The 16,563-nt window shown below is 30.2% G+C and overlaps 1 protein-coding gene across 3 annotated transcripts in view; it reads left to right on the forward strand.

The window, feature by feature from the left end:
• Window positions 1-16,563, forward strand: part of LOC121132502 (neural cell adhesion molecule 2) — a 295,780-nt gene that overhangs the window by 51,408 nt on the left and 227,809 nt on the right. For 2 of the 3 annotated variants that reach the window (XM_071894191.1, XM_071894192.1), the window contains exon 2: window positions 5,514-5,584. The exons of the other annotated variant lie outside the window; for it this stretch is intronic. The gene's annotated coding sequence lies outside the window, so the exon portion shown is untranslated. The remainder of the gene's footprint in view (window positions 1-5,513; window positions 5,585-16,563) is intronic. 3 annotated transcript variants of the gene reach the window in all.

The raw sequence follows: 16,563 nt of genomic DNA on the forward strand, positions 1-16,563 counted from the left end.
AAGAAAAAGTGTCTTATGGCAAAGTTCTTTTAAGAAGAGAGAAAAATAGTACAGAAGCTCTCCAAAAGATAAATTTGAACACAAGGTTCAAATGGGAAAAGTTTGTTGTTACTTTAACAGAATCACATACAAATCGTGTATTCAATAATGTTAATATGAAACAACTTATGGCTTATAACACAGCTTTTTTTTGGCTTTACAGAAAATAACATTGCTGGACCTCAAAGCTCGATATGGCTTTGGTTATGCGTCTTTCTATACACATGAACCTATAAATGTACATTCTCAGCTTGGATCAAAGGATGATCAAGGAACATGCAATGGAAACAAACCAAATAGTTGTATTGAGAATGAATGACGGGGAAAAAAAGTAAGGAAATCTCTTCTCACTTAGAAAATCAAAAAGAAATCAACGTGACAATTCCACTGAAAATATATTAAGATCAAGATATTCTTCCAATCCCAAAAGACCTGTATCTGAACTGACACAAGCAAAAAATGGCGAAAAACAACCCCATAAACAGTCTAAACAACTATCCTCAAATTTGGATCTTTAAATTTCAATTACCTTCAACCCTTGGAGTGGAAATATCATCTCTCTAGATTGCCAAAATTCCTGAACTTTCTTGATATTATCATTCTATATGATACAAAATGCAACTTGGATAACAACTTCTCATTGTCGGACTGCTATGCGTCTTACACAGTTTTTACTAAAAAAATTCTTAAATCCTAAAAGAAGTATATAAATGTTGATTAAAAAATCTCTAAATCCCATACTCGAGTTTAAATGCTCACAAGGAAATCTTGTGAACGCATGTTGAAGCTAAGTTTGATGTAATTCAGCTGTAAGGGCCTAATATTGATGACTCAAAGTTTTTCAATACCAAGCTTGTGGCAATATTATCTCAAAGAGCGGTTGTTTGGGTAGAGATTTTAATATCAAGTTAAAATCAACCCGTGATTAAAAAAATAACTTAGAGATTTCCGAGACTCGAGCTACAAAAGCTCTCTCGTCAATTATCTCTTCCTTCAATTTTTTTATTCTGGTGAAGCAGTAGGAAATTTTTCTCATAGATTCTTTTCTGTTGACAGAGAAATGATACTTATATCTTCAAGGATTGATCTGGGACTTTTCGAAGGATTTGATAAAGATACACTCTAGCTATACAAAGTAATCGACACTAAGATATCTGAGCACCAAGGCCTGATTGTATATCTGAAATCCAATTCAAAAATGCTAACATATAAATCATCTTGGAAACTCAACCCTACTTTAATTGACAATCCTGAGGTTAATAATATGATAATTCCAATAATTGAAACTGCGAGATCTGAAGTAACAAATGGTGTTGGCGTTTTTGTTTGCGTTAACAAGATGCTTAAGTTAATTAAAAATGTTTGTCTACGCTCTACGCTGGCGCAAAAAAGCCGAAATTAGACGAACACGTCTTAATCAAACTGAAAAGATCAATGAGGATGAAATATCTCCTCAAGAAAAATAATACCAAATCAAATGTATCAAGAAGCTGATCTTCTTTATCGTGTCTAGCTCAAAATAAAGCATATAGATGATCTATCCAACTCCAGGTTGCATTGTTTAAAACATTATACTAAAAGAAACTCAAACAATGATTTGTCCTTAAAGACGGAACCTAGTGTGACATCTAATGATCTTGCATTTGTATGTTATGAAATTTTATCCTATTATTCGAAACTCTACAGATGTATTGACTGTGAAAATTCTACTTTGTGCATAGGATGTAAAATGCTGATTTTGGAGAGAATTTGAGATGTGAATTGGACAATGAGTGTGTGATCGGTTATGATGACAATAGCCCAATCGAAACTCATATATCCATTGACGAAATCAAGTCAGCTATCAAAGACACTAACCTGGTCAATCTGGACTTAAGTGTGAATTTTATAAAAAGTTTTCATTTTATTTGGCTTCAATGTTACTATTGTTTTATGAAAAGCTAATGACTCTAGGATTTTTCCCGACTTTGCTTCAGAAAGCAAAATTGTTTAAATTCCCAAAAAAAGGGCAAAGATCCAAGCTATTTTAGAGTTTATGTCCTCTTATGATAGAAAATTCCATGTATAAAATTTATTCATATATCCTTTTTAAATAATATTAAAAAAGTGTAAAACACAAGCATACATTCTTCACAATATTGATTTATGGATTATGTTTCTTTTTAAACTGCAGACTATCTCAGAATCGGACGCCAAAACTTGAGATATTGCCATCTATTTCAATAAGGCTTTTGATACTCTATCGCATCAACGTATAATACGCACCCTCTACAGAAAAGATATTCGTATGGTTTGTGTTATCTTATCAAAATCACGAACCTTGATTCAGTACAGAGATAGCCTCGAATATTTTGAAATTAAGAGGGGAGTTCGTCAAGGTGATTCTGTGTCATTATACCTTTTCATTATATGTATTGATGAGCTACTACATAATTTGCATCATGAGTACCTAATCAAAGGTTTAAAATAGAATCATTTTCAACTGAAGAGCTTGTGCTACGCCGACTATTTCACAATGTCAATTCCAGAACAGCTTTTCAAACTCTGAAATCGATTAACAAGACCTTGGATGTGTAAATTTTATTTTCCACAAAAACAGGACTAGCAATAAATTCTGAAAAAACAGAGTTGATCGGTCCTTATCCTAATTTATTTCAAAAGCAGTGTCCATACTTCAAAATGGCTCAGGAAGTCAGAATTTTAGGCTCTTGTATTGGAGCCAGTAGCGTGAAAATGAATATGCAGTATATTTATATAAGAATGAAGAAAAAAAATAATTTTTTCACTTCTCCATGTTTAAACATGTGGGATAAAATCATGGCCTGGAATATATATATATGTATATATTATTCAAAATACAGTGCATCTACTTCGTTTAATTCCTTTTGAAATGTTAACATTTTTGAAAATATCAAATATGTAACACACATTTTTCGAATTTAACAAGAAAAAAAATATCTCCAAAATCTATTACCATTTAGATTATGGAAGCTTAGGCATTCTCTATTTGTTGGATTTTTAAGTCTCTCTGTAGCATCTGGATTCGTAAACTATGGTACAAGGAACCTTCTTGGCAGGAATATTTCAATCATATTTTGATACAGGAAAGTTACCACTTCTATCCCCATACGTTTTACACAACCTGCTTTATTGTCTCTCAAAAATATTATCAATATTGTCAAGATTTGTAGCTCGAGTAGAAAGTTTTTGTGATGGATCTAGAAGCATTCTGGAGAAATATCCGTAATTCTGCTTTAAAATGATAAAAATAACGTTTTGTGTGACCTTTCACCTTGTCCTCTCAAAGTTTCATGGCTTATTATTTTTAACATATACTATTACCTCTCTACAAAGTTTCACCAACATCAATTTGTAACTTTGTCCGTAATCCAACCTTAAAAAAACAAAAAAATACAGTTTTGTGTAACCTTTGACCTTTACTGACCCTTTACTTTTAATGTCAACATATCTATAAAACAATATTACAAGGTTTAATTATATGAATCTACAATTTTTTAGTAGTACTGGTTACAAAGTTAAAAAAAAAAAAAAAAAAGAATAAAAAACATTCAACTTTGTTGCAGAAGTAGTTACTTCAACTCAATAGATATACCTGACTCCAACACTAATAATTATATTATATTAAAAGGGAGTTTTCTTCTTATTTAAATAAGTCAAAGTAAACATAAAATAAAGTATACATACATAAATACAAAACTATGTTAATTATTACTTCAATTTTCTTAATGGATATTCATTATGCCGTTCAGACTATATGATATTTTACAGTATTTTGATGTAACCAGGTAATTCACTAAAATTTATGGTTATAGTACATATAACGTTATTCTCAAGAGGCTTATAAAACATTTAGCTAATAATTAACTTTTTGACTAAGTCATAATTGATCTTTTTCAGATGACCCATGGGGAAAAAATTAAAGAATAACATAATTATCAAAAACGTACTTACTCCTAATCCCTATTGTAGATACGTAAAACAAACATTTATAAAAATATCTAACAATTAATGAGGCGGCCTTGACCTCCTCTTTTACAAAATTAGGATCAATTTAAGATTTCTTGTCAGAGATTGTCATCTTGTCATTGTCAGAGATTGTCATCGGCCTCCATCCTCCCATTGAAATTGTTAACGTCTTTCTAGTTGCTCCTCCACGTCTTGCAATCTCAAAAGGAGTTGTTCCCGCAGAGAAAAAAGTTCATAAGCGGATTTTTTTGTCCCATTCTTCAGATATCTTTGATCTGCTTATAAGTGTTTATAAAAATATTTGCTTAAATGTCTATCCTTAAATTAATATTACATTAGTTCAAGTAAATTTTTTCGAAAACTTTTGCAAAAATCATTTTTAGAAGGGTGTAATTTTTTTTTGTTACATTACCAGCATTTGTTATGTTGCTCGGTATAGACTTCAAAAATTTAAATTCTGGTCAATAAATATTATGTCATGTTTCTTGAGTTAAAAGCAAGAACACACTTACTCAAACCAAGTGTAAAAAATTTCAATTCTTTAGGATAACATTTTGAAATATATATATATATCAATTTTATTTGAGCATTTTTAAAACTTACTAAAACTCTTACATCACCAATAAAATTTTATTAATTAATAGCAAATTAGAGGTATAATAAATATTTGTTTCTGCAACCAAACGAATAATTATTATTTAATTAGAAAACTTTAAAAACAATTTCCAGGATTTATTTTTATATTTGTTGATAGGTATGTCTAAAATTGAGTAAGGGGTGAACAATAACGTCTGAATTGTTAATGTTGGCCATTTTGTCGATCTAATCAACCGGAGTTTGATAAAGAAACCCCTTTTTCATTAATTAATAAAGAAAGTGAAATATTACAAAGTATGAATTTGGAAGTCATAAATGAATCAACAAATAAATAGACATAAACCCTTCCGTATATCAAAAGTATATTCCTATAATGCCTAGTTTTCTAAATATCAGACCCTAATATATATTAAAAATATGTTATGAATTCGTTACACAATCTTATTTCTATAGTGTAGACAATTAATTAACTAATACAATGGAAAATCGAATACATTTTTATTTAATTATCTTACTTTTCCTGTCCTCTGTCCATCCAAAAAATAATGCAACATTTCATAGGGATTTTCAGTACATATTACTTTGATATAGTGCAAATATCACTGTTTGTCATTGGCATAAAGAGTTATTCACTGCAAGTGTTAAGTCGTTTTATTCTTAAATCCATTTAATGAAGTTTATTCATACTCATTGAAAATTTGACTTTTTTATGAAGTAAAAATATCAAGATGAACCCCTATTGTTATTAAACAACTTACGGCGTTGATATAACCGTTCTTTATCATTTTTACAAAGATACGAGTACTTAGGTATTATTGAACTATTTAATTGTATATGTTTAAATATTAGAACTATAATTTAATCAATATTTATTTTATTTTCAATTTTAGGTGAGTCAATACCATTAATCTTATCTGCATTGAAAAAAATTCCTCCAATATATCCAACCAGTTGAAAAGAAGTAAGATACAAACCATAAAGATACGGAGAAAAAAATTTGGTTTTTTAATTCTAATCACACATAACTTTTTAAAATAAAGTTATTTATTTTTCAATTTACTTATTCAAAAACTAAGTTTATTTGATAAAAAATGATAAAATTAGTCATTTAAAAAATTTGAATCAACGTAATTTCAGTTCAATCCCAAAATGTTGAAAGTTTGATTTGAATTTATGAGACAAAAATCCTTTTAATTATATTTATTTATATTCTACATACATGTGGATATTTTAAAGAGAAAATTAGAAAGAGTAGTATCCTTTTTAACCGCAGGTTGTTTTTTATGCTGCCTTTGTCCCACAGAAATTGAATGATAACGTTGATGAGGATTAGGGCTATTCATCGTGCACATTTTTGTTACGTACACAAATAAACCTAAACCCAACATGGTAAGCCTGAAAATTTGAATAATGTTTGGGGGAGAGCAGTAGAGCTGTCATGACGTTTCATTACATTAGAAATGAGCAGCTGTGAGATAAAGATAATATGCACAACTCCCACTCCTTATCAAGCAACAAGATTAAAAGGAATACTCTGTTTTTGATCTTAATTCTACTATGAGTTCAACTCCATAACAAATCTTTATTGTTACTCTCCGTCATTCATGTGCACATACTCGTGGTCAATGGCGTTGCTAACCCATCCCCCCTGCAGAGGACGGCATCCCAAAATGGTCGTACAGATCGGTTTGAAATTTAGGGAGTAGACTTATAAAATAACCAAGCATGATCCTATGCTTTTTTTGGGGCCTCCGAGGTCATTAAGAGCCTTTTTCTGACCCAAATTAAACCTTTTTTTCATTCTTTCTATATCTCTCTTCTTCTCTCTGTCTCTTCCCATTCTTGTCTCCCTCTTTATCTTTCTTTCTGTCTCTTTTATTCTAATTTCTCTTTATTCCCATCTATTCAAGCCTTCAACGAGGGCACACTTTTTTAGTAAATGGACTTTCATTTAGAGTGCTTCAATTTTTTTTTTTTTAAATAAACACTAACGGTCAAAATTTTGCCAAATTTATTTTTCCGTACCTATCATAAACATATATATTCATGTATGAAAATCTATATATCAAGCGTGACCACTACGAGTACGTATACAGAAGCCCAATCGTTGAACCCCATTTTCATTACTTTTTCCAATAAATTGACCGATATTGCAGCAATTTTGCGTTCAATATTTTGAATGAGCTCCTCTAACGTCGCTGGCTTATTGGTGTAGTAGATCAATGACTTCACGTGACCCCAAAGAAAATAATGTAGAGGTTAAATTGCACGATCGAAGCGGCCAATTAACTGGTTCATTTCTCGAAATAACGCGCTCACAAAATAGGTTTTGCAATAAATCGATTTTAACGTATGCTGTGTGACAAGTGGTACAATTTGGTTAAAACCACATGTTTGCCAAAACCATAACTTTCACTTATCATGGTGCAATAGCGATTTCCATTTAAAATAACGTGGAAATTATCATCCTCAACAAAAAAATATGGCCCACTGATCCGTCCACCATGAAGTCCACACCAAACAGTTATTTTTTCAGGATGCAATGATGTCTCATGAAGCACTCGTAGAATGCTGTCTGACCAATAACTCATATTTTTGTTATGCACAAAGCCATTGAGCCAAAAATTAAGATGATTTTGCGATGAAAATCTGCGTCAGCAGCAATATTAATGAAGTTTTTAAATGCCAGAGGAAAAAAAGCAATTTGGCGTCGTTTTTTCCCCCCTAACTTAAAAAAAATATATATATATGTTCAAGGTACCAACAACATAAAATTTGCACACTAAGAAGTGCTTAAGATTCACAAACCTCACTCATACTATGCTAAGATCATGCTATGTTATGCTCATGCTATAACTCCAAAAAATATCTTCAATACTAATATATGGGATGTAATAATTCGGGGAGTCCCCATGCTAAAAATTGCATCCTACGGCCCTCTGATATAACTATTTTGTATTGTATAGTATATTTCTAGTAATTTTGTTTTTGATCGAGGAGCATAACATTATATATAGTAAAGATATTTCAAAATGATGAAGATAGTTTTTTTTTTTTTGAACAAACTTTATACAATGGTTCTTATCGAAATTCGGTTCCAGTTTGATTCTAGCAGTGATGATTGGACCTTTAGCTATTCCTTCGTTATGTATTAAGACACTAGAAGATACTATTGGTAATAGAAAACAGTTGTGACTGTAGGGAGGATATACTCCTTGGTCAATGTATGCGAGGATCATATTGCAAAGAAAATCCTTGGTAATTTTTGGAAGTGTGGAAGTAGGCGCCATTTTACTACCCTCAACATGCGTTGCTAGGTCTTTGACAAGCTCATGGGAACACCTAGCACCTTTGAGGTCTCTTTTAATATTTTTGTCGTGCAGATAGCTCGGTGATCGTGGTTCTTCACTTTTCCATGTATTTTATTATCCCAGTCTTGTTTCTCTGTCGATTTTGTTGATTTGTTGTTTACAAATTTCAAAACAATTTTTACAACAACAAAACAGACGTAAGGCTCAAAACATATCTTATAAGCAAGGACATATATTTTAAAATAATTTTTCATATTAGAAAATGGGGTCTGTATATTCAACATTTATAAGATATGTTTATTTTTTTATATTAAAAAAAAGCATATTCTACTAGACAAGATACACACACACAAAAAAAGAATGCATAAAGTTATACGAAAATTATGGTATATTACTTAATATGATAACAATATCTGTTCGTACTGAATATTCTCTAATAAAAAGAACTTAAGTAACTTTTTAGTTACAGTTTATGTTTCTATTACATTCAGTACTTTTTGGTTACTACACTAGTGTCTGCTTTTTTTGGAAAAAACCTAGATACTTTGACTAGTTAATGAACAAAAACTTATACTTTGATTCAAAATTGAGATTATGAATATGAGTTTAATTACGTTTACGTTGAATTACTTAATGAATAATAAATAGTGACATATAAAAATACCAAAGCACATTTCAAGTGCCTACAAGTGTACCGTGTGTATCTGCAAACCGTGAACGATTTTGTAGGTTTTTACTGCTACACCAACTGATATTACGGTCAAAAATCATTAAACTATTTAGTAAGTTTATGAAACTTTTCCTAAATTTCATTAACTATTGGGTATTAGGTTTGGATATTATAAGTTTTCAAAGAACGCTAATTGATGTATGTTATGTATCGTTGCAATGTCTGTACAAATTGCAACTTGTATAAGAAAAATTGTACAAATTGCAATTTTTTGGTGTTAAAATTTTTACTAGCAGGTCCGTATAATCAATAAAAATACATGGCTATTATGTATTTAAGAGTAATATAACTGTGAGTATTTGAACTGTATAATGTGCTACTGAATACTTACATTGTAGTAATATATATTAATAATTGTCCGTAATTAGACTAAATATCGATCATCCAGAAATTTTCAATTATTGCTTTATATTTATTCTAAAAACGTAAATCCTTCATTTAAACTTAGTCATCTCATTTTTCGGTTGTAACTTGTAGCATTTGCTTATAAAAGTTACAAATTTTAGACAAGATATTGATGTAATATATATTTATAGCATTAACAAAACAATTATTCCAATTAGCTATCTATTAGATGCAAAATTTTAGACCTCATAGGTTGACGTCCAAACAGATTTAAATAAAACATCTTTGTGATAAACAAATAGGCAGTAATTTGATATATGTTAGGCTAAAAAAAAGTTTATTAAAATCATGGTATGTTGACACAAATATTTACCAAACATCGTCATTGTTTTGTAGTATTTATAAAAACTAAATAAAATGAACATGTTTGACAGAATATGATTCATAATAGCCCCCAAGAAACTATAATCGAGCAATCCTCACGTTCAAACCATTTAAAAAATATATTATTATTTTATTGCTTAAGATACATATGTCGGTGTAATTTGCCAGTTAATTTATCAGAAAAAAAAAATATTTTCAACTACAAAATAAGGCTTGATTATATTATCAAATTAAATAAATAAGAAGTAATTGCTGTAGAATAAATAAGCATTAAACTATCCTTATTTTCCTACAGATCTAGTTGTAAATATGAAAGTCCTCACATTGTGTAGCCAGGGCGGTAAATCTGTAGCATTTTTAAGCGTGGATGTTTTGCTGTTGTTGTTAAACTAAACAGTTTTTATTAATTTTCTAAAGGTGTTATTATTCTTCCTTAGTTTTAAGCATAAAGTAAATAGGTTTATGTGTGCGCATGAATGACGGAGTGTAACGCTGACGATTATTTTTAAGAGATTTATAAGTTTAAATCCTAGTTGTACTCAAATTAGAATTGAAGATCAACAACTTCCATATCCTTGCTACTTATGTAAAAATATTGGTGCTCATGAAAGACATAGAGTAATAATGAATTATACGTCATTGTTGGAATTGGAGTAAAACTGTGGACCGACAAGGGAGTAGTTCTTGGATATTTTTTCCTAGCTATTTACGGAGTAGGGTTTATGTATATTTCCCTTCTCTTACAGGTGTTTGCAGCCGTTTTAATTAAACTTCCTGACAACGTTCCTTCGAAACATTCTTCAGATTGTAATAATTAGTATGTAATTTTTGGTTTCTTCTTTTTTTCTATACCAAAAAGGCTTGCGATTAACAAACTTACAGATGTTGGGTTTTATGGCTACCATACCCTTTTAGATGGGTTGAGGACAAATCGTTGAATCGTTATTGCCTTTTTGATTGTTTTTGAAATTAAAAATACGTTTTATAGATTTTTTTTAGTTCTATTATTTGTGCATAGGTTCTTTTTATATTACATTTATGACGAAAAAAAAACAAAAACACAAAGACACTTGACGAATAAATATACCGGGTGTAGAAAAATTAATGAGACCTTCTAAAAATACAGTTTTCAATAGATAATATTGATTAAATCTTAAAGTTCTGATTAATTTTGAATATCTTAGATTATAAGCCTTTTATTGATGTACATGTTGTAAAAAAATTTATGTATATGTTGCAGTGGAGGCAAGAGGAGCCATCATAGGTAATTTAATCATCGCCGGGAGGACTATCTCGGACATCATGAAGGTCTTAAGCGTCAGCAAGGCCACAGTCTTGAGGGTCAGAAATCGTTTAGCTGATTGTGACAACCTCAAGGACAAACTCAAGAGTGAACAATCCACCAAAGTAAAGCCTGAAGACATCATATAGGGCTTCCAGGTCAACCTAACGATAAATATGTATGAGTACACGAAGAATAAGAAAGTACATCGGTATACTGTGGCCAAGGCCATCCAAAAGGCTGGAGGAAGGCCCTTTAGAATAATTGAGAGGCAACACGTCCCCTAAAGTCAAACAAAAAAAAATTCAGTCTTCTGCAAAGTCAACAACTTTTGAATGGTCTGAAGCACAACAGCAACCGGGTATTTTTTTTTCTGGTGAAAATACCTTTACCGTTGACTCCGTCTACAACAAGCAAAATGATCTGGTGGTATGCCTTGGCAAGGCTGACATCAACGTCATGACAGTCGCCAAGATCAAACATCCAGCCTCTGTGATGATGTTGGGCGTTGTGGCATCAACTGGAGAAAAAATGCCTCTAATTTTTTTTAGTTGGATACCGGTTACCAGTGGCCGACTACTTGATGGTGTTGAAGGAAAATATGGCCCCGTAGATCACCCAAACTATGAACAAGTCCAACAAGGCTACATACAAATTTCAGCAGGACAGGACTCCAGCCCATGCCGTGGATGGGTAGCAACATGAACTTTTGGTCCCCGAAAAATCCAGTTCTGAATCCAATAAATTAACCCATTTGGTAGCCAATTGAGAAGAAGGCTTGCAAAGTCCGCCACCCGAATATTGATGCCCTGAAGACCTTCGTGTGCCAGCAGTGGAGGATCATGAAAAATGACTACGTTGCCAATTAGTACAAGGGGTTCCGAAGGCTGTTGGAGAATGACATAGAGGCTGATGGTAGCCAGATTCCTAATTAAGATGCATTTATATTGTAAAAAATATTATAAAATAAAATTTACTATATATAACAACATCCTGATCAATTATGAGTATTTACATGACTACTAAGAGACTGGTCTCAGTACTTTTTCTACACCCGTTTTTATATACGAACAATTTATCTACATACATATATAAAGCATATATCCTTTGACAGTTTAAAATTTGGATCTTGAAATAACTTTTTTTTGCACACTTAAATCTTCATATGTTTCTGAAAGCAATCTGTGATAACTAAAAAAGAGAAGTAACCTAATCTATACATTCAGATAATCTAAATTGATCGAAGTTTAAGGCATATTTTACAATATATCCAATACCTTCATTGATGAGATCAAATAACTCCTTGGGAAAAAAAATCCGATAATATCCGATGGATTTAAACCTTTTAAATTGATTTTCTTATTCTTCACATTATTATTGTACACATTGTTAGGCATTAAATCGAGAAGATTTCTTTCTCCTTACTCCTTTATTTTTTTGTAAAGAAAACCCTTTTTTTATATGTATGATGAACATTTTAAATGAATTTATAGTTGTTTTCCAAAAACTAAGATAGGTTCATTATATTATTCTTTTGCTTCTGTTTTTCCTTTTCTATGAGATACATTTTTCAGTTAACCCCCTCAAAATAGGACAAATTAAAGTTAATTATTATAAAAATATTCAAATAATAATTAATGTATTGTAATTGTTACTGTTGAATTTAACAGGAAGAGTCTTTTTAAATTTAAGGAATAAAAATAAGGGTCATCTTAATTTGAAACGAGTTGAATTGGATTGTAATTGTTGAAACTACAAAAAATTTAATTCTACTAAAATTTCCAATCTAGGACTTGAAATGACTATAATATAATTTAGCTATGCTCAGTGAGTACCTTCCCCATAATTTGTCTCCTAATCGTCTATTCCATGATAGGCTCATGTGACGTATTTAATATATTACATTTACTGCTTGGAATCTAATTCCAAACATGTAAAAGCTCTCCGCTATATTGTTTAAGATGAAACGATTTTCATGGATACACACACCTATGTATAATATAACTCAGTACTCTGAGCAGAGTAACAATATCTGGATTGTCTCCCTATCCTTTATTCTTTCTTCCGGATTTATATTTGATATAACGTTCTTAAATTTAATTTAAAACTAATAGTTCGAATGCTAGGTCCGATATTTAAGATCTAAAACTAGTCTATTGAATATTATAAATAAAATTTAAAAAGTGTTTGTTTCCAAGTCATGATATCTTTTTTTTTCTGACTAATATGTCTTCAGTTCAACTATTTGCAAACATAATCACCTATTGAATAATTCATTCATACAAATAAAAAGATCTGAAGAAAAGTTTCAAACTCCATGGGGATGATGACTAATGGTGACAAGGATACGATCGTGTTGGATTGTTCTCAAATCGTACCCAGCTGGAAGAAGGAAGTCGACAGTGATCATTCTACTGTGGCTCCGTACTGTAGAACATAACTATCTGTGCCTCCCTTTTGGCCTCGTGAAGGATAAAATCAACACAAATTCCAGCTCTATGAATGAAGTTTGATTCTTTCTGAGCAAACTTTTGAGTTCACACAAATTATTTCTCTCCTTTTCCTTCATAAGGTTATTTCCAGTGCTCGACCGGTGGATGGCCTCGAGATTTATAAAAACGATATTTATTAAATCAGATTGTATTCAATTCTTTATTTTCCTTAATGTCCCATCCACCTAGCCGTAGACCTCCTTGGGTAGGATTTATTCGTATATTTAGCTTTTTTAATCAAGATTTTACGAATTTAATTAAATAATTTGCTGAAAAGTCGTTTCCTTTTTTTTCCATTTTCAGATCATGCACTTTTATTTTTTACAATTGTAGGACTAAGGCATACAAAAATTGATAAAATTTTTAATATTCTAGGTATTACTTTTTATAGTAGAGGCAACCTCTTCAATAACTGAAGGTCACTAATTTGATTCCCAAAATTCATACAAAATTACAAATATTTCATAGATATCTTTATCATTGATAAAAATATAATTTTTTTAGTATAACAATAAAAAAACATATATTGTTAAAGCCCCAAACTCATTTTGTTAAGATTTTTTAAAATAACGATTTTTTTTTCCGATTTTCTATAATTATAAAATTATTTTTAGCATATTAATAAATATGTACGAGCAAAAAAAAAAAGGATGGAATAGTGAAATCAATGATACAATGTTTAAATTACGGTTAAGAAAAGGTTAAGCATAAGGTTAATTTTGAAATTCCTTAATTGTGGTGGGCTGGATTGAACACGCTGGACCATATTTTGTCCACATGCAGTAGTTTAGGGACCCTTGATCTACAACAGCATATTCCATTAAAAACTTTTAATAGATTGTCGTTGAACTTTTCAATAAATATAGTTTAACAAATTTTCAATACATAAGTCTTCTTAAATAACGTTGATTTTTTTTTTTCGAGTTTGAGTATTGCTCCAATCCAACACTACTTGACACCATTATAATGCTAAAGCATATTGTTATTTATCAAGCTATGCAAATAATAAATAAAATAAAAAAGCCAAAATATATTGCAAAACATTAACAATTGAATATTCACAATTTTAACAAAAGAAAACAATCTACTGTCGGATGTTAATTAAAAATTAATAATTCATAACAGATATAACAATAAAGCATTTATCAAATTTTGAAATTATAATGGGCTTAATCAAACATTTATAAATAATTTATAAAAATTGAACCAACTCAATAATTTTAAACGAAAAATGACTGAAACAAATCGAACCAGATCTATAATTTCTTGAATTGACATTTATAGTCGGTGGTAAGTTTTTAGCATTTTTAAGCATGCGTGTTTTTATTGTTGTTGGCAACTTGGAATGTTTTTTTTTAAATTTTCTAAAGCTGTTGTCATTATTCTTTAATTATTGAAGAGAGAAATTATACGTATAAAGAAACTACATGAATGTTGAAGAATAACAATGATTTGTGATGAAAGTCCATTTGAGCTATTTCATGGTCCAAATCACCAAATAGATTGGGTTTGGGTTAGAGATAAGGGAGATGTAGAACCCACTCCAATTGTGAATTTCCTTTGGGCTGTTATCAGCCACAAGGCAGTGTCAAATCTTCACCTGATTCCATGAAACCAAACTGTGAAGGCCGACTACTACGTAACGGAGATCCTCAGAAAGTCTCTGATGTCAGCTTTGTCTCGTTTTGAAGAAACTGAACCTCCTTTTTTTCTATGAAAATAATTAGTAACGAGACACCTTTAATTTTTAGCTCCATTACTCCAAGTTAGATGGACTGTGACACGTCAAATTTTAACTCAACAGGATTTTTTATTTCTGCTATTGTTTGAAACTATTTAAATGTTACATCTTCCAAAAGTAAATATTTAGTGACACGTCGATACTTTATTTAGTCCATATAAAAAAACAAAAAACATTCATATCAACTAACTCAAATATCTGTGCTTTCAAAATGGCTGAAGCTTTAAGGATTAGTTGTAAACAAACGTTATATATATGTGACTAGCTTTATTTTAGGATTGCTGCTATCTTCACATTGAGGTCCAAAAATTTTCAGAACACCCTCGTATATGAGGTAAAAATGTATTTTCTCTTTTTTAAATTTTTGTTCAATATTGTTTTTATGCTACCGAAATACAAATTGATTATATTAGAAAGTTGTTTCCATATACTATCTCTGTCAGTTATGTTAATTTCCGCTAAAGTATTCAACTCAGACTATATTCAACAACATACTTAAACATGCTCAAACTTAGAGAATTAGTTATACTCTACCATAAAAGAACATAACCTAAAATCTTTTAAATATAGACGGTATCATTTGAGCATCCTTAATGAGTGTATCTTGTTATATTTTTTAACATTCTTTCTTTTCTGAAATACATACATGGAACTTAAATACACAAAAAGTAATTTAGACTTTTTATCATGTACAAGATGTTATATACTACTACTTATAGAGTTTATGATATTACTTAGTCGGAAAATATATTTATGCGTATTTATGTAAAAAGCTTTGTCGTATAATTTGGGTTCCCTAACAAAAAGTAACATAGGAGGCTCAATAAATGAAGGGGTATTTCTTTATGAAAGCTTATGTTGATTAATATTTTGCTTACAAATGATAAGTAAGAGTATATATAAATATGTTCAGGGATAGAAGATTAAATCTGCACTTTCTTCGGGTCGTCCTGGAACCAATTGTTGTCCTCATATCATTTATTTAAAATTCCCCGTAATATTGAGACAAAACACATTTATTAATTGAAATAAATCAAAATCTATCCAGCTTTCATAATGTGGTTTTATTTTTTTAATCTCATAACTGATTTGAGAGTAAATTGTGTATCAAAAATCCTTTTCACGTCACAGCTAGCTTGTCCACCCTGAATATATGAAGTAAAAAAATAAATTGTGATTTTCTCCGATTATTTTTTCTTTGCTGCTTAAAATTGTTTTTATGTTAAAATACTACATATATCTGCAACAAAGGAACATTGTACATGAAAATTCAATCAAATTGACAAATTTGTAATAGTTTAAAAAAGTTTGTTGCACTATTCGTAAATCCAATTTGTAAGTCAAATTTAGAGTTGTATTGTTAAATAATTGTATTTAATATGAATAAGTTTATTATGACATAGTAAAACATGCTTGAGAAAAATGCTTCAAGGATAGAAAAAGGGAGAAAATACTTTTTGTTTTTTGTAAAAAAATTAAAATTTATAATTAATGTAAATTGCTAAGTATACCTTTATATATTAAACATAGTTATTTCAATTAAATTTAATATTTCAATTTACCCAAGAAGACAAGAAATAAAATTATTTCTTTTTCAATTAACTTAGCAATTTACTTTTAGAAAATCAAGAGAAAAGAACAACCATATTTATAAT

This window comes from Lepeophtheirus salmonis, chromosome 2 (genome assembly GCF_016086655.4).
Source record: "Lepeophtheirus salmonis chromosome 2, UVic_Lsal_1.4, whole genome shotgun sequence".
Lineage (NCBI taxonomy): Eukaryota > Metazoa > Arthropoda > Copepoda > Siphonostomatoida > Caligidae > Lepeophtheirus > Lepeophtheirus salmonis.